The following is a 22,698-nucleotide window of genomic DNA, read 5'->3' on the forward strand; positions in this document are numbered from 1 at the left end:
CTCTCGATTTGTGGAGACTCGACATTGACGATCTAAGGCTCCTGACTAGAGCTAACACAACCCTTGCAATTGCTACACCATGGCTTCGTTGGTTATCAACCACGCACAAACGTGGCTGACCTCACCAATTAGACTAAACCCTACACGCGAATCGAAAACACAAGCTATAACATAGAAGATGCAATATGAAATTATGAATAATATTAAGCACATGATAAAGTGGGGTTCCACAAACCAAAGTAGCAGCATAGTCGGTTTGGTATGGAGATGAATATCTTACAAGAAATTAATATGTGTAGATGCAATCTAACAAAATACAAGTTTAAGATAGTGGCGACAAACTATATAAGAGAACGGGTGGTGGTAATTAAGGAGAAGGCGGCCAAGGGGGTGAACATCCTAGAGCACTTGTTGGGCATGATCCTGGTGGGGGGCACACAAACTTGGTTCTGGGTCTCAACTAATTTACAAGGCCCAAGGCCAGATAAAAGGCGATGCAACACCTGATAGAAACAATTGTGATTTTTGTGATATTTATAAGGCCTTCCTAGATGATTTTTTTAGGTGGGACTGAGCCATTTAAAAGATCATAAAATAAGCTTTCCATCAAGTACTCATATGCTTCTGTAACAACCCATTTTCACCATGAGTAAATTTTTTTACACAAAAGAAAATAAAAGGATAAGATAAATGAAACATAAAAGAGCATATATACATAATTGTATATTGCTATGGTATTAACTCTTTCTTGAAATTTTTTGCTTTATATGTATATATGTGTGTGTGTATATATATATATATTTGTTTCAAATTGTTTGAATATATAAATATGTGCTTTCTATAAGTATTATATAATATACATGATGTATATGTATGTATATAGTCATATACTTGTATAGGAATACAACGAATAGATGGAAAAAGGAAAATGAAAAGACAAGGAGAAAGGAAATCAAGCCTGGGCCAAACCCATCAACCCAATTCACTCTACCTTTCTCCTCTCTCTCCGCTGGCCTAGCCTGTCCCCCTTCTCCCCTTCTCTTTTTCGCACGGGTCGTCACCGTCCAAGCCAACTAGCCCATCTCCCTCTGTCTCTCTCACCTCTCCTCGCTTTCATCTCTGGGCCATGTCCGTGCACACCAGCCCAGTTACCTCTCTTTGTCTTCTTCCTCGCCATCACTCCCTTCCCCTTCTTCTCATCCAGTATAAGAGAGACAACAGGAAGACCGCGTCGACACTGCTGTGTTCGAGCCGATACACCAGGAGATCACTCAATTGGGTTCGCCCGTCTTATCTCAAATGGAGCCCGAGTTGAATTCAAATTAGAGATGGATGTGTAAAAATTTGGATATTCGTAGAAGAAGAATAACTAACCTTGTCTTCCCATTTTGCCAAGTCATAGAATAAAAAAGACAAGAGCCTTATTTTTCCAAAAGAAACCTGAAAAAGAAGAAATGATAACTCCACTTGATGGAATTGTTTGATCTTAAAGGGGATCTTCTATAACTTTGAACATAAGGGTTATTTATTGGGTTCGTCCAGTCATTATAACTTAGTTATTTTTATACTCCTATAATAGTACATAGAAAGAATGCTCATAAGGAGTCCTATTGAAACCAAGAAATATGGGATAAAAAGGTCTAGGGCCTGATGAGGTTTTTGCCGCAGGATCAGTTCATATGACCTTGTACTGGAGATGAAAATAATCCTTCTTTTTTTCATCTTCGTGGTATTGGACTATTGGTGTATGTTTGAAACACTACTATAAAGGACCTCGTCCCACGACGGCTAGATCCAAACCGTATGGAATTCAGCACAAGAGGTAATCGAGGTTTATCTCAGATCCAGTTGAGAAACCAAACGGTTTTAAGCTAAAAACCGTGTGTGAAGTTTAAAAACTAGAAAGGTCTATGATAATATATACTTTTACCCCCACTTCCCTGTTTCAGTCAAGGCTTTCGGGCAGGAGAAATAGCCCTCTCCAGCTTATCCGAGACGGTTCTAAGGGAGAACGAACCGTCTGGGACAGCTACTTATCCCAAATAGTTCGCACTTAGAGCTATTTGAGATACATTACCGACAGTTTGTGTTGGAACCATCTGTGATAATATGGATTATCCCAGAGATGGTTTTCAACACAAACTGTTTCAGGTATTATCCCGTACGATACACACTTGGATCCGTTTGGGATAAGCACACATGACAGATGGTTATTCCCGCTAAATTATCCTAGACGGCCGTCAAATACTAGGAGCCGTCAAATACTAGGAATTGTGTTGCAGTGAAATATAGTAAATTTTGGTCATCAGGAGACCATATTATTGTACCGTATATTCAATGGACTAGGCTAACGCATGCAAGTGTACGCATTAATTTTTCGGCATGCACACCCCAATGAGGAAACTATACTTGATTAGAAGCTTTCGTAATCAGGCCACCATTCATATTAGGCATCCCGCGCATGGAAGCATGCACGTGCAGATTAGTCCAATTGTTAATAGGCATTCACGTGCATGCATTAATCACTCCACATAATTATATCACCAGGAGGAGAAGAAAATATGTAAGAAAAAGCAACATATTAGATATGGCGATACATTATCTACTATGCTTATCAATGTAACAAGCAATTTTGAAAAAAAAAAGCAAATTGAAAGAAATTGGTAAGCAAAAAAATACACAACAATAAGCAAATCTATGAAGGCTCACAGAGGTAGATCATAAAAAGGATTCGTAGCAGCAAAAATCAATTAGCATGCTGTGCATATTCAAAACGAAAAAACACATCAATACAAACTCAGAAACAAAATTCTTCAACAAGAGAAGCAAATCAGTACAACCTTAAAACCAAATCAACAGAACATTTGCACTCAAATTATGTGAATTTGAGAAGCAGAATTTGGATAACTACAAATAAAATTGGAAAAGCAATTTGATGCATTAGCTAGGCAAAATTGAAGCAATTTTGTACCTCTGAAAAGCAGTTCCTAGGCAAATCTGTATAATCCTAAAAGCAAATTGCTGCAAAATGGCGATGTCGCCAAAGCTCGATGATCTGCCGTAGCACTCATGGGTAGGGCGTAGTCGGAACAAGCTGCCTAGACTTGAGAGCGTGGGCACCGTCACACTAGATTTGAAGTGGCTTTCCACCTCATGAGGGACAAGGGTGCAGAGGTGGCGGATCCTATCTCTGTCTGGACGATGACGAAGACGAGCACCTTGTCCCGGCCACCAGAAACCGCACAACCATCAACTACGCCCTCTACTTGCCGGACTTGGTAAAGTTGCGACCCGACCTCACCCTTACCACCCTTACAACTTAGAGAGAGAGAGAGAGAGAGAGAGAGAGAGAGAGAGAGAGAGAGAGAGATTTGGAAGGATTGAGCAGAGATGCCACATCCTGGACAATATGGATGCACGGGCGATGGATTCGACCTCCATCCAAACTCCAACGAAGGTAAGGATCTCCTCCTGACCGCCGGAAACATCATCAACTGTCAGTTGCGCCTTCTAGCTGCTGGATCTGGTTGATTTGTGACCTAATCTTGCCCTTGTCCGAGAGAGAGAGAGAGAGAGAGAGAGAGAGAGAGAGAGAGAGAGAGAGAGAGAGTGAGTGAAAAATTTGGGGAAGGAATGAGCAATTGATTTGTAGGAAGAACGATTGGAAGGGATGAGAGATTGATTTGGGAGAGAATCGAGCAGAGGGGATAAGGAGAAAGGAGCGATGGCGGATAATGGAGAATGAGAGAGGTGTCCTATGTGCAGGCCAACGAGTGAGCTCCAGCACGGTTGGAAACTAGCTAGTCTTTACCACATTTAATTACGTAGGATACCAGCGTTCCATCTGTAGTCCTTAAGTAACTTTAACTAATTAGCCATACGTAAACGTATCATCTATAAAACTGTGAGCGTGCCTTTTCTTAACGCACAAGGCATGTGAATCATTATCAACCATTTCTCTAAATGCATCCATTTTGCAAATGCCTTTTCATGAATCATTAAGTATTCGGATCCTATAGAGTTTCCTATATTCTTAGGGTATATCTCTATGCCTAGGAAGAGAATCCCTATACGTATGAAAACTGATCATATGTGCCCAAGATATCTCGTAAACAGGGAAGTTTCTCTATAAGAATGATAAGGAAGGACTTCATAGGCCATATGATAAACTCCATATATATACGAAGTCAGGGGACCCTGCGGAAGACAAGCCAATTAAAAGAAATTCAACCTTACAGAAGTCTTAAGCCCTCAAGCCTTCTATATCAGCAACTCTCCATCTACAAGTTCGTAAAATCAATAGTTAAAAAATCGTCGACAGTTGGTGCCGTTCGTGGGGAGTATGACCAAAGACATTGAATCTTCAACACACAACATGCCATCGACTTCACCTAAGTCTGCACTGAGGACCAGCTTTCCGGACGAGGGGTTCTACAATAACTTTACCCTCTTGATCGACAACAAGCCGGCGGCTGACCGAGTGGACCTTGACGACGACCATATTGGTGATGATTCTAGTTTTGAGATAAGTAGCTTAATGGATCAATGTGCCAAGGACTACGACATCAGGTTTGAACTACTCGGTTGCCAAGATGATCGCGTGAGCAACATTTGTCGCAAGTCAGGATTCTCCCTTAAGGGTTCCGACAAGATGGATTGTTGATGTACCTATCCAGAGAATTCCTCTGAGGACAAATTTTATGATGAATCTAGACTATGGTAGTTTCGATTATCTTGATTTTACAGAATAAGGATGTAGTAATAATTATAGATAATTAGAAACTTTATTAAGTAGACGGGATGGTTAATTAGTTTAAATTGGTTAGTTTGCTTAGGAGCAATATTGATTGTAGTGAACTAAATGTATTGTTAGGTGATCATTGGTACCGGTAATTTTGTTAGAGTTTCAATAATCAGAAGTATAGTTTTCCAGTATTAACGTTGGACATATTTTCGGATATTTCCAGGGATGTTCGATAAATTATATTTTTCAAATATATTATAGTGAAGATCAAATTGGTTATTGTGCTAGCACCGTAGATCTCTCTGGATTTCAGTATGTCGTCAAGGGACTTAGTAGAGCCAATGAGAGGACCATAGTGGGCGTGTACAAGTGGCTGATGCGTTATTTTCAACTGGATCCTCAGCAACATGAGCTTAAGCTAAGAGCTGTGCTAAGCCATGCTACTCAGGGGTTCTTCGGGGAGCTCATCCTGATTAATGGAATATCTACTTAGACACAATACAAAGATATATCATGTGAATGTGGTCTCCTTCTTCTGCTGTTAACTGAGGTGTACCAGAAGAATCCAACAGAGACAAATGTTGCAGAAGCAGTAGCAGGAACAAGTCAAGGAGTGGTGGATGAAGGAGACCCAACAACTGTGGGGGACGAGCAAGACATTGGGGATGTGCAGGAGATGCAACCGAGGGGTGTAACCGATGAGGGGGAGCACACCCCTAGCATAATTGAAGAGATGGAGAGGGAGGATCAAGAGTTGGAGGAAGCCATTGCCGAGGAGGATTCATCTGATGAGGAGGGAAATTCTCCTGTTCCCGCAGAGTGGAGGAATCAGGAATTTTCAAAGCTAGTGGTGAGTGAGGGTCATCAGACACCTTGGAAATATCACGAGAATGAGGTGTCCCAAGGTGCTATGTACCCTAGTAAGGAGGCTATTATTGATGTAGCAAAATTTTGGTGCTGTCTCTTCGGAGGTAGTTCAAGATTGTGAAGTCGAGGAAAAGGGAGCACGACGTCAAGTGTTTGGTACCTGATTGTCCATGGAAAGTGCACGCATTTAGGGGGAAGTGGGTTCACTACTAGGAGGGCTCAATAGTTAGGGAGCATAACTGTCACATTGAGGAAATAGAGTTCTCCTACCGGAACCTGTCATCTGCTTTTGTTGCCAATGTTATGTACGAAGAGATTATGGACAACCTAAAGTATGAGCCACGATCAATAATTCGTGCTATTGAGGAAAGGTTCCAGTACATAATAAATTACGCCAAGGCATAGAGGGCAAAATAGAAGGCTATTAAGATGAGGTTTGGGACATACAAAGATTCATATGACAACTTACCATGTCAACTAGCCACAATATGTGCGAGAAACCCTAGAAGTTACTTTAGCATCAAGCATTACCCCTCGAATGATGTGAAGTATAGAGGGAAGCGAGTATTGCATCATGCTTTCTTTGCATTTGCGGTAATCATCAAGGCATTTAGGCACTGTCGACCCATTATTTGCTTAGACAGGACATTCCTCACTGAGAAGTATAAAAGATAGATATTGTCTACAATTAGGGTAGATTGGAACAACCAAGTCATACCACTGGGGTTTGCCTTCGTGGAGAGTAAGAACGGGGAAAGCTAATATTGGTTCCTTGAGCGGATCAAGCACGCTATTGTTCTGGACCGGCCTGATGTATGTCTAATTCATGATAGACATGCAGGGTTGTTGCAGGCTTTGCTGGATATGCAATACAGTAGTGTTCGACGGTGTATAAGAGCAAAGTGTCCTGACTTGAAGAGCAGGTGGTGCATGAGGCATATAGGTGTAAACTTTTACAGACAATTCAAAAACAAGGACTTGATGAATCCTTTCAAGAAATTGTGCAGTCAAAACTAGCAGAGAAAGTTCAATGCACTATGGGCAAGACTAGACGAACTAACCATGAAGCAGACAGTTGAGCTAGTAGACAAAGGAGATGACCCGATTCCTCTTGGACCTTCATTAATACATAGTAATTCATGTCATATCCGAGTGAACACATATTACAAGTCATAGGCATCGACAAACACATACATATATAATAGTTCTCATAGGTCACCCCCTGAAAAGTTAGTCGAGTGGATCCAATTCAGTATCCCTCTACCTCTCTCGCAATGAAGATAGCATCTTTGCATGAACGACTGATGGTGTGTGTACGTCCGAGGATGCTGGGGGACCGATGGTGGTGGAGCGGAGGACCCGACCATGTCTGATCGACCACAGCATCGCCTATGCTCTAGGCTCACTGGCATGTTAGAGACATCAAAGTCCGACACCTGAACGCCACTACGGTTTGAGCCTTCGGCCTGCTCCACAGCGCACTAACGAGCCACACTCTCATGCTCATCCACAGGGCACTAACGGGCCACCCTCTTGTCCTTCTCCTTCTTGGCCGCTTATGAGATGTTGCTTCTTGCTCCTTCGCAGCACACAGCTGATGGACCAGCCTCTCACCCTCCTCCTCCTGGGCAAGCTTGCGGGCCATTGCTTCTGGCACCTCCATCGTATCATCATTGGAAGGACAATCTGTCGAAGAGTCATCCGGTACCAACTCCGAAAGCTGGTCGAAGGCTGCAGGATCCTCCGGACCAAGTGCAATGACATGCATACAATGAGACACATATTTAATGTAAATAAATAATAAATACACCTTCATTAATATATAGTAATTATGGTCCTTTATTAATACATATTAATTAATATCCTCCATTTAAATGGTGTCATTTGGTGATATTTAAGTTGTCTAACACCTGGTAGCCTTCCTACTTGTTACATACTCCCTACTAGAAGGTACGGAATCATTTGAAGATCCCTCGCGCGTTGACGGCACAATCAGTTCATGAAACTCACCGGCTGGGTTGATAACATGTTCGACGAAGAACCCGATGACCTGTTCTTGAATGCCATGTATTTCTGTAGGTTATAATACATCTATGCGTTGTTTGGAGTGTTGCGTTTGAAGAATCGAAAGAATTAGTCCTTGAACACATATAGAAATTGAAAAGAAGGCATCAATATGTAATTTCGTACCTCAAGATCATTGAACATGACAGTGTCTCTGTCAGGGCTGAATCTGTGAATGAAAGTAAGAACATAGAACCCGCAGAGATTGTTGCCGGGTGACTGCCTTATACATTTCAAGCGGAAAGGATTCATCAGTGTAATGAATTGAACTGTTTTATTAGGTAGGAAATGGAAGTCATGAATATTCCCTGCGTACTAGAAAGTCAATTTTTACATCATATTGCTTCATGTATGGATGATACATAACACTCTTTTTGCAGTATCTTGTGTACGCCCTGTACGTGAATATGAATACCAATTAAACTTAGATGCAATCGACGTGAAGATTAAATGATCGATTTTACCTATTTAGAATGTCAATGATGTCTTAGTAAGTCGTCTTATCTCTCTTTTGTGAGTCCAAGACAATGATCTTGCTGAAGCTTAGGTGGATGATAAGGAGGATCTAGTAAAAACTACATGAATATGTCACCATAACTAATTAGTATTAGAATCAAGTTGCCCATAAAAGGAGAACACCCTAGTATGCAAACACGTACTCAAAGCTGTAGGGTAAGAGTACGAAGGTCTAGTGTTGGTGGTGAAGGAGATACTTCAATAAGTAGTCCTTGGTGAAATCTGAATTCGGCCGTATAATTTTTTGGTTGACAAGCCCAGGATCGATGAATCCTACTTTATTATCTAATTCTTTTCTGAATGCTTGAATCTCCATTCTATGAAAGAGAGTAGTTAACCACACGATTTCAATGTACAAGATCATATAACGTGAATTATATGCATAAGTCACTTACAGAGTCCACACTCTGATCATGGCCATGTCGAGAGCATCTTCCTTGTACATTTCATACAAGCACTTGAACTTCACCCAAAAATAGTCGTCCCTGTTGAGGAAATATTCATCTCTATACCTTACGAGGAATGCATGTAAACCCTGCCTGGACTACTCCAAGTACCAATGATGTAATAGACATATTTGAGTTGTAAGGTTTCTTTCTATAGCTGGTTTGACCAAAGTTTTGCACAACTCAAATGGCCATATAACATTCAACTTTGACATATCCACTCCCACAGTAAGTCATGCTAGTTCTTATGCTGTTAATCTAGAAGAAGCTAGGAAGTAATCAATGCTTGGAGCATCCTAAATGATTAAACCTAATTTGCTCCTAGCTTGCTTCTTACTGATATGTTCATAGTCAGTCGGTGGCTTACTTGAAGTCGCCTGCATTTGTTTAGCTTTGGCTATATTCATGAAAATTTTCATGGTATCTTCAGGAACAACAGGCTTCGGTGGAGGTGGTGGAGGATGGAAATGAGTCATGACACTGGCGTCCACAATCTTTTTGTTTTTCTCAGCAATGAGTGAATAGACATCCTTAGGTTCCACCACCTTAGATGGCACCGACTTCTTAGATGATGTCATTTGCTTGGATGCTGCGGAAACTGATCATGTTTTCCAAGCTGATGGCTAGCTTCTTGATGGTCCTGCCTTCTTGAGCGGTGGACTTCTTTGAGGAGATGGGTGAGGAGGTGGACTTTTTTTAGAAGATGGCTGATGACAGGGAGATCTAGGAGGTGACAGTGGCCCGTGGTGTCATGGAGAGTATAGGTTCTCGGGAGCTATCCCTGGTGGAAACACTATGTAGGCCTTCACCCACACGATGAATATGTGCTTGTTCTCTCCTATAGTGTTCGCTCCCTCCTCTGCGGGGTAGTCCACCTCAACATGATGGTACTAGTCAATTGTCTTATCTACTTCGACCATGGCGTAGCCCTTCGGTATCGAACGTCTGTGCAAATGGTCATGGGAGCCGCAGAGATAAGCCATACCAGAAGCCACCTTGATGGTAATGTTCTTAGCACCAATGTGTAGTTCACACGGTGTTTGTGTTGTGATGAGATCCACGGGATAAGTGATGGGGTCAGCTCCCGGAACTCCCCTTGACGCACAGCTACTCCGATGACTATCGGAGCTGGAGCATGCAATATTAGGAGACATTGCTGGCCGTTCCTTTTCACCCAAAATGGTGACCCATTTATGCACGAGGGTTTTCTGCACTGCTTATGCTATCTTTTTGTTTGCATATTCCCTGTCCTTCTGTAGTGCTTGTTCAAGCATTTCCATCATCCTAACTTGTTCTGCCTCTTGTTCTGCATCTCGCTCTGCTTGGGACCTCTTTCGACTTGTGTAACTATCAACGTTATTTGGGAATCTATATTTCCAACCCATCACCCCAACACCTCATGTGCGACTACCGTGCTCCTTGTTTCCCAGTGCCAAGGTGAGCTCGTGTGCGACCCCCCTAACCCATGTTTCCCAGGCTGCTTGTGGGCTTCTGTAAGCTTTTTTGTAAGAGTTTGCGTCACTTCCTGATCTTTGAAGGTCGTAAAGCATAAGCTTCGATCAGCCGAGTAAGAAGCCCCTCTCCCAAGAAGGAAGCATGTCGATCGTTCGCTCTAGCCCTTTGTCTTAGGCGTGACACTTCTGAAGGGTTGCGGGTAGGCTACGCTAGCACAAAATAAATTTTCTCTACCGCATTCAACCAGGAAGCCATGCGAGTAGGGGATCATGAATCGTTACCACTTGACGAGCAGTGCAGCGGAAGAAGAGTTGGAGCAGACCAATCCAACGTCGTGCGCGTCAAGTAGTCGATCGTCAACCTCATCCCGAGCACATCCCGAGCACCTTCCGAGTACTCGCGGGTACGTCCCGAGTACTCCCGAGCAGATCAGCACCGCAATAGTAGCAGCGCCTCTACGGTATCCACACGTACAAGGATGGAATCGCCGTGCGCCGGTGTGCTAGCACCACGCGCCCGGCTAGGGTTTCGAAGGGAGTTCGAGAATAGGAGGCGGCTAGGGTTTCTGAAAAACTCAATGCGCCTTGGCCCCTGCCTATTCTTATATAGAGCACGCTAATGGGCCTTTAATCAACATTAAAGCCCATTATGACTCTAAACCCTAATGGTCCTTTAATCAACATTAAAGCCCATTAGCAGATCCAATCCGCAAACTCGATCGCCTCTAGGGCATATTACCAACAATCTCCCACTTGCACTAGAGTCAGCACAAGTTTTATATTCCATCCCCTTAAGTGTGTGACCCGTTAGGTTCATGTGTAAACGGCCGCTATCCGGAAACTCTTTTCCGAATTGCAAGTCAATAGCGGTACCTAGCAGGATATATTGACTCCCGAATGCACACAAAGATCATATCGGCTGAACCTTGATATACTCATGCACCAATCCCTTTACCACACGATACCAGTCAAGCTCAAGGCGAGATTCGTGCCACCCTTGTGATAGCTCGACCATTCACTCGATCAAGTAGTGGATTCACCATGATTAACTCTTTAATCACATTGGCATGGCCATGCACTTTCCAATCCAACTACCTCGAGGGGCCCAGAGATATCTCTCCCGTTATTTAGGAGGGGTAAATTCCATCTTGATCACTCACATCCCACGACATGTTTCATAACATACCCGAAAGCAACCTTTATAACTACCCAGTTACGGAATAGCGTTTGGAAGCCCCTAAGTGTGTTACTACACATTCTGGAATCAATGATGATCTCAGGTCAAAGGATTCTGTAGGTACACCATTTGAGATAACAACTGATGGCACATTAAAAATAACAATCCCAGCAGTATCTCAGGGTGGGTCTATCCAACATCATGTTCTCTAACATGTGTCCACATTACTGATTTGATATCTCCATATCTATGATCCGTGAAACATGATCATCATTCAGTCAAATATGCTAATCTATAAATCATTATTGTCCCACACAATGATATGAGATTAGGGACTATTTAGAATAACATCATAAAAACAAAGAGTTTCACAAACAAGTCACATACTTGCTGATCAATGTAAATGATAATTATTCATGGAACCAGATAACAATTATCCAAAAGTACATTAGCATAGACAGAACACATTCTCTCACATGCACTAGAGTCTATCCCGCAAGTATCTAATACCCATAGAGCTCAAGTGTGCCTCATGCTTGGGCTGTGAGAGAGGCTTCGTCAACGGATCAGCAATATTCGAATCCGTGTGCACCTTGCATATTTTTACATCACCTCTATCAATAATCTCTCGAATGAGGTGATAGCGCCGAAGTATGTGCTTGGACTTCTGGTGCGACCTAGGCTCCTTGGCTTGTGCAATGGCACCACTATTGTCACAATAGAGGTCCATTGGACTGGACGCACTAGGGACCACACCCAACTCAGAAACAAATTTTCTGATCCAAACAGCCTCTTTTGCAGCTTCCGAAGCTGCGATATACTCGGCCTCCGTCGTGGAATCAGCAACCGTTTCTTGCTTGGAACTCTTCCAACTCACCGCACCTCCATTAAGGCAAAACACAAAACCAGACTGCGATCTCGAGTCATCCTTGTCGGTTTGGAAGCTAGCATCGGTGTAACCATTTACAACGAGCTCCTCCTCACCTCCATAGACTAGGAACATATCCTTAGTTCTTCTCATGTACTTGAGGATACTCTTTACTATAGCCCAGTGACATTCACCTGGGTTCGATTGATATCTGCTCGTAACACTTAGAGCATAGGAGACATCTGGGCGTGTACAAAATATAGCATACATGATGGACCCGATAGCAGAAGCATACGGGATCGCACTCATCCTCTCGAGCTCATCAGATGTCTTAGGACATTGATTCTTGCTGAGAGTGATGCCATGTGACATTGGCAAGAAACCTTTCTTGGAATCCTGCATATTGAACCGATTCAATACCTTGTCAATGTACGTGCTCTGGCTTAATCCGATTAGTCTTTTCGACCTATCTCTATAGATCTTTATGCCCAATATGTATGCTGCCTCTCCTAAATCTTTCATTGAAAAACTCTTTTGCAATGAAGATTTGACAGCATCAAGCATTGGAATATTATTTCCGATCAATAATATGTCATCCACATATAAGACCAGAAACACAAGTGCGCTCCCACTAGTCCTTTTGTAAACACAAGGCTCTTCTTCATTCTTGATGAAACCAAACCCTTTGATCACTTCATCAAAACGAAGATTCCAACTCCGAGAAGCTTGCTTTAGTCCATAGATGGACTTTTGCAGCTTGCAAATCTTCCCAGCATTTTTCGGATTGACAAAACCTTCAGGCTGTGTCATGTACACATCCTCGCTTAGGTTTCCATTAAGGAAAGCCGTTTTGACATCCATTTGCCATATCTCGTAGTCGAAATATGCAGCAATTGCTAGGAGAATCCGAATAGACTTTAGCATTGCGACGGGCGAAAACGTTTCATCATAATCAACACCTTGAATTTGCCTGAAACCTTTCGCCACCAATCGTGCCTTATAGATGTGAACATTTCCATCAACGTCTATCTTTTTCTTAAAAACCCATTTACACTCGATAGTTTTCACACCATCAGGTGGATCGACCAAGTTCCAAACTTGGTTTTCTCGCATGGATTCTAACTCGGATCTCATGGCTCCAAGCCATTTTTCAGAGTCTGGTCCCACCATTGCTTCCGAGTAAGTCTTAGGTTCATCATTGTCCAACAATAATATGTCGCGCTGCCCCATGGTTAGGAACATAAACCGCTCGGGCGCACGACTGAACCTTTCCGACCGACGTGGGGCTGGTGTCTCGACAATAGGTTCTGCAACATCTTGCATACCGAGTTGTGGTTCAATAGGAGCTGAAACACTTTCAAGTGGTTCCCGAATTTCTTCGAGTTGCACCGTGCTCCCACTAACTCTCTTCGCGAGAAACTCTTTCTCAAGAAAGACACTATTCCGGGCGACAAACACTTTGCCTTCTTCCCGGTTATAGAAATAATATCATTTGGTTTCCCTAGGATACCCCACAAAGAAGCATTTATCAGATTTGGGAGTGAGCTTATCAGACGACAAACGTTTTACATAAGCCTCACAACCCCATATCTTAAGGAAAGACAATTCGGGACGCTTCCCGGTCCATATCTCATATGGTGTCCTCTCTACAGCCTTAGATGGAACCCTGTTTAACGTGAAAGCAGCAGTTTCTAGAGCGTATCCCCAGAAGGACAATGGAAGATCAAATTGGCTCATCATCGACCGGACCATGTCTAACAAAGTTCGGTTCCTCCGCTCGGACACCCCATTCCATTGTGGCGTACCCGGTGGAGTCAATTGTGGAACGATTCCACATTGCCTTAGATGATCACCAAATTCATGGCTCAAATATTCACCTCCACGATCTGATCGCAGAAATTTAATTGTCTTGCCTATATGATTTTGTACTTCATTCTGGAACTCCTTGAACTTTTCAAAGGATTCAGACTTGTGCCTCATTAGGTAGATGTAACCATATCTACTAAAGTCATCGGTGAAAGTAATGAAATACTGAAAACCACCTCTAGCTGTAGAACTCATCGGTCCACATACATCTGTATGTACTAGGGCCAATAATTCATTTGTCCTCTCACTTCGACCAGTGAAAGGCGTCTTAGTCATCTTGCCAAGTAAACAAGACTCGCATGTATCAAATGATTCGAAATCAAATGAATGTAGAAGACCATCTTTATGGAGCTTCTGCATACGCTTCTCATTTATATGACCTAATCGACAATGCCAAACAAAAGTGGGATTCAAATCATTAAGCCGAGGCTTCTTTGTATCAATGTTATAGATAGTTATATCCTCAAGATCCAATATATATAATCCATTTACTAATGGACAATTACCATAGAGCATACCATTCAAAAATATCGAACAACACTTGTTCTTTATTATGAATTCATAACCATCTTCTTCCAAACATGAAGAAGAGATAATGTTTTTGCCCAAGGCAGGAATATAATAACAATTATTTAATTCCAAAACTAATCCTGAGGGTAGCGATAAGGAGTAAACGCCAACGGCCAACGCAGCAACTTTTGCACCATTACCGACGCGAGCATCCAATTCGCCTCTTGCACACTTCCTAGTCCTTTTCAGTCCCTGCAACGATTTGCAAGTATGAATCATTGATCCGGTATCAAATACCCATGAATCATCAGGACGAGTAGCAAGATTAATTTCAATAACATTTATACCTGAAGAGGAAGTCTTACTTCCCTTCTTCTTTTTGAGTTCTTCCAAGTACAATTTGCAGTTCCTCCGCCAATGACCAGTCTTATGGCAGTGGTGGCAAGTGTCAGAAGCGGCAGGGCTAGCCTTGGGCTTTCCAACAGGTTTAGGCTTAGAACTCGAGATCTCATCCGAAGTTTTAGCCTTGCCCTTGCGCTTTCTCTTCTTGCTATCCTTTTGAACCATCATCACATGACTAGAGCTCTTCTTGATGCTTTCCTCAGCAGTTTTTAGCATCCCATGCAATTCAGCCATGCTTTTCTCCATGCTGTTCATATGAAAGTTCAAAATGAACGGCTCGAAGCTCGCAGGGAGCGACTGGAGAATTACATCCGTAGCCAACTCAGGGCTAAGGGGAAAACCAAGTTTTTCCAGGCTCTCAATGTAACCAATCATTTTGATCACATGAGGACTGACTGGACTGCCTTCTGTTAACCTACACGCAAACAAGGACTTTGAGGTGTTGTACCTCTCGGCCCGAGCTTGGTTCTCAAACATGCCTCGGAGTCCCACAATCATATCATGGGCATCCCTGTTCTCATATTGCTTCTGAAGCTCAGAGGACATACAGGCAAGCATGAGGCAGCTAACATCCAGTGAATCATTGGTGTGCTTCTCATAAGCCCTTCGATCCGCGGCAGGAGCATTATCAGCTGGTTCATCAGGATAGGGGACCTCTAGAACATATTCCTTTTTCTCTTGTTTGAGAACAATTCTCAGATTTCTATACCAATCAATAAAGTTTGTTCCAGAAAGCTTCTCTTTTTCAATAATCGATCGCAAATTAAAACTGGAAGTGTTACTAGCGGCCGGTGCCATAATCTACAACAGAAAATGCAGGTTCAGCACTATGCCTATGTGAATCTTCTATTAAACAATTTAACAAAAGATACTCCACTATATGTGTTTTCCCTCTAACAACATATAGAGGATCAAGATCCATATTCAACTAAGTTCTAGTGAGCTTTGGCATCACTGCTAGAAACTTAGTGACATAGGTAAGCAACGCCTTGCTAATCACATCCCTATGTGACTCTTGTTTGCTGGGTGGCATCGAATGCCCCGGCGCCCAACACCATGCCCCAAAGCCCAAAACCGTTTTGATAGCTTTATCAAGTAAACCAATACTATGCGTGTGGATGTCCGACATCCACTCTAACTGGTTAAGATAAATGATGGCACCCTGCTTTGGCAGACCTACCACACAATGATCAAAACCTTTGTAGGTGCAGCTATTGGAAGGGCATCAATTACTCTTGATTTTTCTGAGGGAAACTACTATATCATGAAAATCATATCCACCACATATAAAACATGAAAGAATAGTATGACAGGAACATAAAAACATCACAGGCAATCATATTAACTGTGACATAGTATGGCCCCTTCACATGGTGATCTTCATCGCCACGGTTCCTGTCCTCCGGGTCATCATGCTTCAAATCTCCATGATCTTGTTCTAGTCTATTACACCTAATAGCACTAGATAAATTACATGAGAAGAAGCATCACAAGTCAACACGCAGGCCGTTATAAAATAACATGACAGCCTTGGGCTGCAATTAACCATGACACGCAGGCCATGAAAAATTACACACATGCATCACATATCACAAGGCCATACCAGTCACAACATTCTCTGCAAAAACGAGTTAAGCGTAGAATCGAATTCTAATGTCGTGATGGGATCATGTTATTACAACAATCTATGCGTGTACGCGACGATGGTCCCGATGGTGATTCCAGCCGGTAGGGGCAAGTCGCACGCAAAACCAGGTGGGAGATCGAGCTAATCTTTTTGGCTATGTGGTTTCATCGACTGGCATCTCATCCGATCTCTAATTCACCAAACCAACCGTGCATTGATCAATCCATCATATGAACTGATCAAAAACAATAGATCTAATCTATTTCTATCACATATCTTCTATATGTGACTGATCCAGATCAAAAACTACGCAGGATGGCTCTGATACCACTGAAGGGTTGCGGGTAGGCTACGCTAGCACAAAATAAATTTTCTCTACCGCATTCAACCAGGAAGCCATGCGAGTAGGGGATCATGAATCGTTACCACTTGACGAGCAGTGCAGTGGAAGAAGAGTTGGAGCAGACCAATCCAATGTCGTGCGCGTCAAGTAGTCGATCGTCAACCTCGTCCCAAGCACGTCCCGAGCACCTTCCGAGTACTCGCGGGTACGTCCTGAGTACTCCCGAGCAGATCAGCACCGCAATAGTAGCAGCGCCTCTACGGTATCCACACATACAAGGATGGAATCGCCATGCGCCGGTGTGCTAGCACCGCGCGCCCGGCTAGGGTTTCGAAGGGAGTTCGGGAATAGGAGGCGGCCAGGGTTTCTGAAAAACTCAATGCGCCTTGGCCCCTGCCTATTCTTATATAGAGCACGCTAATGGGCCTTTAATCAACATTAAAGCCCATTATGACTCTAAACCCTAATGGTCCTTTAATCAACATTAAAGCCCATTAGCAGATCCAATCCGCAAACTCGATCGCCTCTAGGGCATATTACCAACAGGGGGCACCAGTGATTTTCGTACCCAAGAAGGATGGCACCCAAAGGATGTGTATAGATTATCGCGCCTTGAACGAGGTGACCATCAAGAATAAGTACCCTCTTCCCAGAATAGATGACTTATTTGATTTGCTTAGAGGTGCATGCGTGTTCTCCAAGATCAATCTTTGCTCAGGATATCATCAGTTGAAGATTCGAGTTTCAGACATTCCTAAAACCGCCTTCATCACCCGTTATGGATTATTTGAGTATACGGTTATGTCTTTCGGTTTGACCAACGCCCTTGCCTACTTCATGTACCTAATGAACAAAGTGTTCATGGAGTTTTTGGATAAGTTTGTAGTAGTTTTTATTGATGACATCCTAGTTTCCTCAAGGGATAAAAAGGAACATGCAGAACATCTGGGATTGGTCCTACATAAGCTTAGGGATAATCAGTTGTATGCTAAGTTGAGCAAATGTGACTTATGGCTAGATCAAGTCTCTTTTTCTCGGTCATATCATCTCCGCCGGAGGAATAGCAGTAGACCCAAGAAAGGTGGAAGATGTTTTGAATTGGAAGTCTCCCCAGAATGTCTCCGAGATCCGTAGCTTTCTTGGATTGGCAGGATATTACCGCCGGTTCATAGAAGGATTCTCCAAGATTGCGAAGCCCATCACAAAACTACTTGAGAAAGGACAAACGTTTAAATGGACCCCTGCTTGTGAGGAAAGTTTTGAAGAGTTGAAGGAAAGACTTACATCTGCTGCAGTACTGGTCATGCCAAATACGCAGAAACCGTTCTCCATTTATTGTGATGCCTCCCATCGAGGATTAGGATGTGTGCTAATGCAGGAAGGCCGTGTTGTAGCCTATGCATCAAGACAATTAAGGAAGCATGAGGAGAACTACCCAACACATAATTTAGAATTAGCCGCTGTAGTTCACGCACTCAAGATATGGAGACACTATTTAATTGGAAAAAGGTGCGAGATATATTCAGATCATAAGAGTTTGAAGTATATTTTTACTCAGCCAGATCTCAACCTCAGATAGCGTAGATGGTTAGAGCTTATCAAGGATTATGATTTAGGAATTAACTACCATCCCGGAAAGGTGAATGTAGTCGTTGATGCTTTGAGTAGAAAGACTTATCTCTGATTAATGTCCATACAAGATAGACACCCCGAGCTAAGTAAAGATTTTGGGAGACTTAATCTGGGGTTGGTAAACAGCGCAGAAGCCGTGGTGATGGAAGTTGATTCTACTTTGGAACAAGAAATTCATAAAGGCAACTTGAGGACGAGAAGGTTATGGAAATCAGGCAGCATATTAAGGAGGGTAAAGCCCTAGGTTTTACCTAGGATGAGAATGGGACGTTATGGTTTGGGAAACGAATCTGTGTTCCGGATATCGAATCTATCAAGGAAACTATACTTCGAGAAATCTCATCTATGAAATCGCTATGAAAATCTCATCGGATCGATCGTATCGAGCCAATTCCGAGTCATTCATAATGCCTCAATTTCCATTAGATCAATCCCATTGATCATCGCGTGAGGTTTTTCCAGAAACGATGACAGCACACACGACCTCGATCTGCTGTTCTCCCGACCATGTCGTGATGCACGCAGTTAGCCCCGATGGTGATTCCAGCCGGTAGGGGCAAGTCGCACGCAAAACCAGGTGGGAGATCGAGCTAATCTTTTTGGCTATGTGGTTTCATCGACTGGCATCTCATCCGATCTCTAATTCACCAAACCAACCGTGCTTTGATCAATCCATCATATGAACTGATCAAAAACAATAGATCGAATCTATTTCTATCACATATCTTCTATATGTGACTGATCCAGATCGAAAACTACGCAGGATGGCTCTGATACCACTGAAGGGTTGCGGGTAGGCTACGCTAGCACAAAATAAATTTTCTCTACCGCATTCAACCAGGAAGCCATGCGAGTAGGGGATCATGAATCGTTACCACTTGACGAGCAGTGCAGCGGAAGAAGAGTTGGAGCAGACCAATCCAACGTCGTGCGCGTCAAGTAGTCGATCGTCAACCTCGTCCCGAGCACATCCCGAGCACCTTCCGAGTACTCGCGGGTACGTCCTGAGTACTCCCGAGCAGATCAGCACCTCAATAGTAGCAACGCCTCTACGGTATCCACACGTACAAGGATGGAATCGCCGTGCGCCGGTGTGCTAGCACCACGCGCCCGGCTAGGGTTTCGAAGGGAGTTTGGGAATAGGAGGCGGCTAGGGTTTCTGAAAAACTCAATGCGCCTTGGCCCCTGCCTATTCTTATATAGAGCACGCTAATGGGCCTTTAATCAACATTAAAGCCCATTATGACTCTAAACCCTAATGGTCCTTTAATCAACATTAAAGCCCATTAGCAGATCCAATCCGCAAACTCGATACGCCTCTAGGGCATATTACCAACAACTTCTCCCTCATATTTCATCTAGCTATTGTGGCTATTATCGTTCTTTCCTCACGTACCCATGACTGCTGACTTTGTGGGGGTAGAGATTGTTCTTTGAGTTTGCTTTGGTCACCTCACTTAACCTTTGTGCTTCTTCCGACAACTTGTACTCCACAAAGGCTTGCCGATGATCTTCCAGTTGCGGCCATTTGTGGAAATCTGGCATTGTACATTTATGCACATATGTTCTGTTCAGTGTGCCCTTCCAATTCTTAAATTAAAGGCCTATGATCATTAGCGTCTTACGCTTAACTACTTCCATATCTGTCTCTTCAGGGTAGTCGAACTTCTTTAATATCTTGAGCCATAAGATGTCATTCTTGATCGAATCAAGAACCACGTGCGGATTATCTCATTTTCCAGTCCACAATCTGTAGATGATGGACACATTCTTTAACAACAATCCCACAGACTGACTTGTATGGCCCTAGAACTATTTCTGGTGTATTTGGCTCCCCTGCAGATGAGACCTTCATGATCACAAATCGTCCTGTAGGCATCTTCGAGGGACCTCAGACACAATGCCACTCCTTGGATTGCACATGCATCTATAAATAAGTGAAAAAAGTATTGAGAACATATACGATCACATGCACAACAGATATTCTACTTATAAAATACCTCATCGCCTCCACTGGCATCTGTTTGGTCCAAGTTGAGGTAGGTACTCGGGTTACCTTCTTCAATGTTTGACGGCGGCATATCTCCAACCTACAAATGGGCCGTATCAGAGGAACCACCTTCCTAAGTGTTTTCCATATGATCGTAACGAGCGGTTGGTGATGCCATCCCTTCCTGAAAGTTCTGCATACGATGGTGACAAGCGATTGAGTATTATACGAATAGAGAGCTGAGGAAGGAAGGAGATAGAGAGAAAGTCGACGAGGGAGGGAAATAGACTATCAAAATATTGTAGCTAACTAGGAGGGAATCGATAGATAGATTGCAAAGAGATACAATATGACTACATTTAATGAAAAAGTACATTATCGTGATTCATTTGTGTCTGTACACGACTCGTAATATATAATTGAATAATACAAAATTATTCAAAATATTATTAACCAGAACAAAGGCACATAATTAAATAATACAGCCCCTTTGAGACCTTAGATAAAAGAGGACGATATTGTGATTACATAATTATAACTCATAGTACATAAAAAATAATTCAACACTCATAGTACATAATTAACTAAAACATAACTATTCAAATTTCTTGCAAAAAGTAAAATATGTATGAAAAAAAGCATTAGAATCATATTATGGAGATAATTATATATGACTGTAAGCTCGATTGGGATAGTGAAAAGACGTACAAGATGCATGTGTAATAACCATCCCAGTCAAGCTTTGCACTCATATGTATGGTCTCCAATTTCATCATTTACAAAAAAAATAAGTATAAAAATAGCCTCAGAACTAAAAATCTAGTTAGCTCTAGGGCTAAACTATGTCCTGCACCCTAACTAGATATGCTCAAATTATCATTAAACGACAAAGGCACATAATTCAACAATTAGGGTGTGCTCTGTCACCTAATCAGCCTATATGCTGTCTAAGATCGTGCTTTCAATGGAATTAATTCTCAGCTAAGATCGCAGTATACCACTCCTCAAAGACTGGTAGATCCTTTTGAAAAAAAATCACAGATACTGGTAAAGCCTGGCTAAGGTAACACAGGAGAGAGGGGAAGCAGAGAGGTGGCGCAGGGGAGCAACACAGATTAGAATAGAGGGAGATGGAGAAGCAGCCGAGTGGGTAGAGAGCATAACATAACACAACAGGGAAGAGGGCAAATGTGAGGGAGAGGGAGCCAAAAAATAGAGGAGATCAGAACAAAGGGAGTGGTTGGAGGAGTAGCCGAGTGGGTAGAGAGCACAATACAACACAACACAACACAACACAGCACAACAGGGAAGAGGGAAGACGTGAGGGAGAGGGAGCAAAACAATAGAGGAGACATATAAGCACTACTTTGCGATCTTAGTTACTAGCTTATAGCATGTATGTCATCTCCAAGGCAATAGTCAGTAAAATCTTGGACAACATATAGGCTGGACAGAGGCAACAGACAGTGCAATCTTTGTTGCATTACTAGCTCAGAGCCTAGTTTCAAGCTAACAACTCATCATCGAGTTTCTTAAATTAATAGTTCATCATCGAGCATCTCAAACTAACGGTTCATCATCGAGCATCTCAAAATAACAGTTCATCATCGAGCATCTCAAATTAACAGTTCATCATCGAGCATCTCAAACTAATAGTTCATCATCAAGCATCTCAAAATAAGAATCCATTACACATGACCTTGGAACAAAACAACAGCAAAGCATCAAAAATAGATCCTGGCATCATGTGTATTTCAAGAAGTAGACAGCATGAACAAAACATGTGCAATAGTGCTCTCAAAAATTGTATAACAATTGGCCCCAGGACAAAAGAAGTCTTGCCCCCTAATTGTTCCATTGGATACATTATCGATTGGGAAAATTTCTAAACTCTCAGCTATTAATTAGAACATGACAGAGTTCTGAAAGCATCATCATGGATAGTGCTACCATACCAAATCAGACTGCACAAGTTCTTAATAGAAGGATGCAAAAACAAGTACTGATAATCAGAACATATGCCCAATGTCAAACTGACATATACCAGGGATAAAAAAGACTAGCAGCCTACTGGAGAACTAACACACCAATCAGAAAATATGCCCAATCTCAGCGTACCTCAAACTATTAGTTCATCATTGAGCATCTCAAACTATCAGTTCATCATCGAGCATTCTCAATTTACTTGAAAA

This window comes from Phragmites australis, chromosome 12 (genome assembly GCF_958298935.1).
Source record: "Phragmites australis chromosome 12, lpPhrAust1.1, whole genome shotgun sequence".
Lineage (NCBI taxonomy): Eukaryota > Viridiplantae > Streptophyta > Magnoliopsida > Poales > Poaceae > Phragmites > Phragmites australis.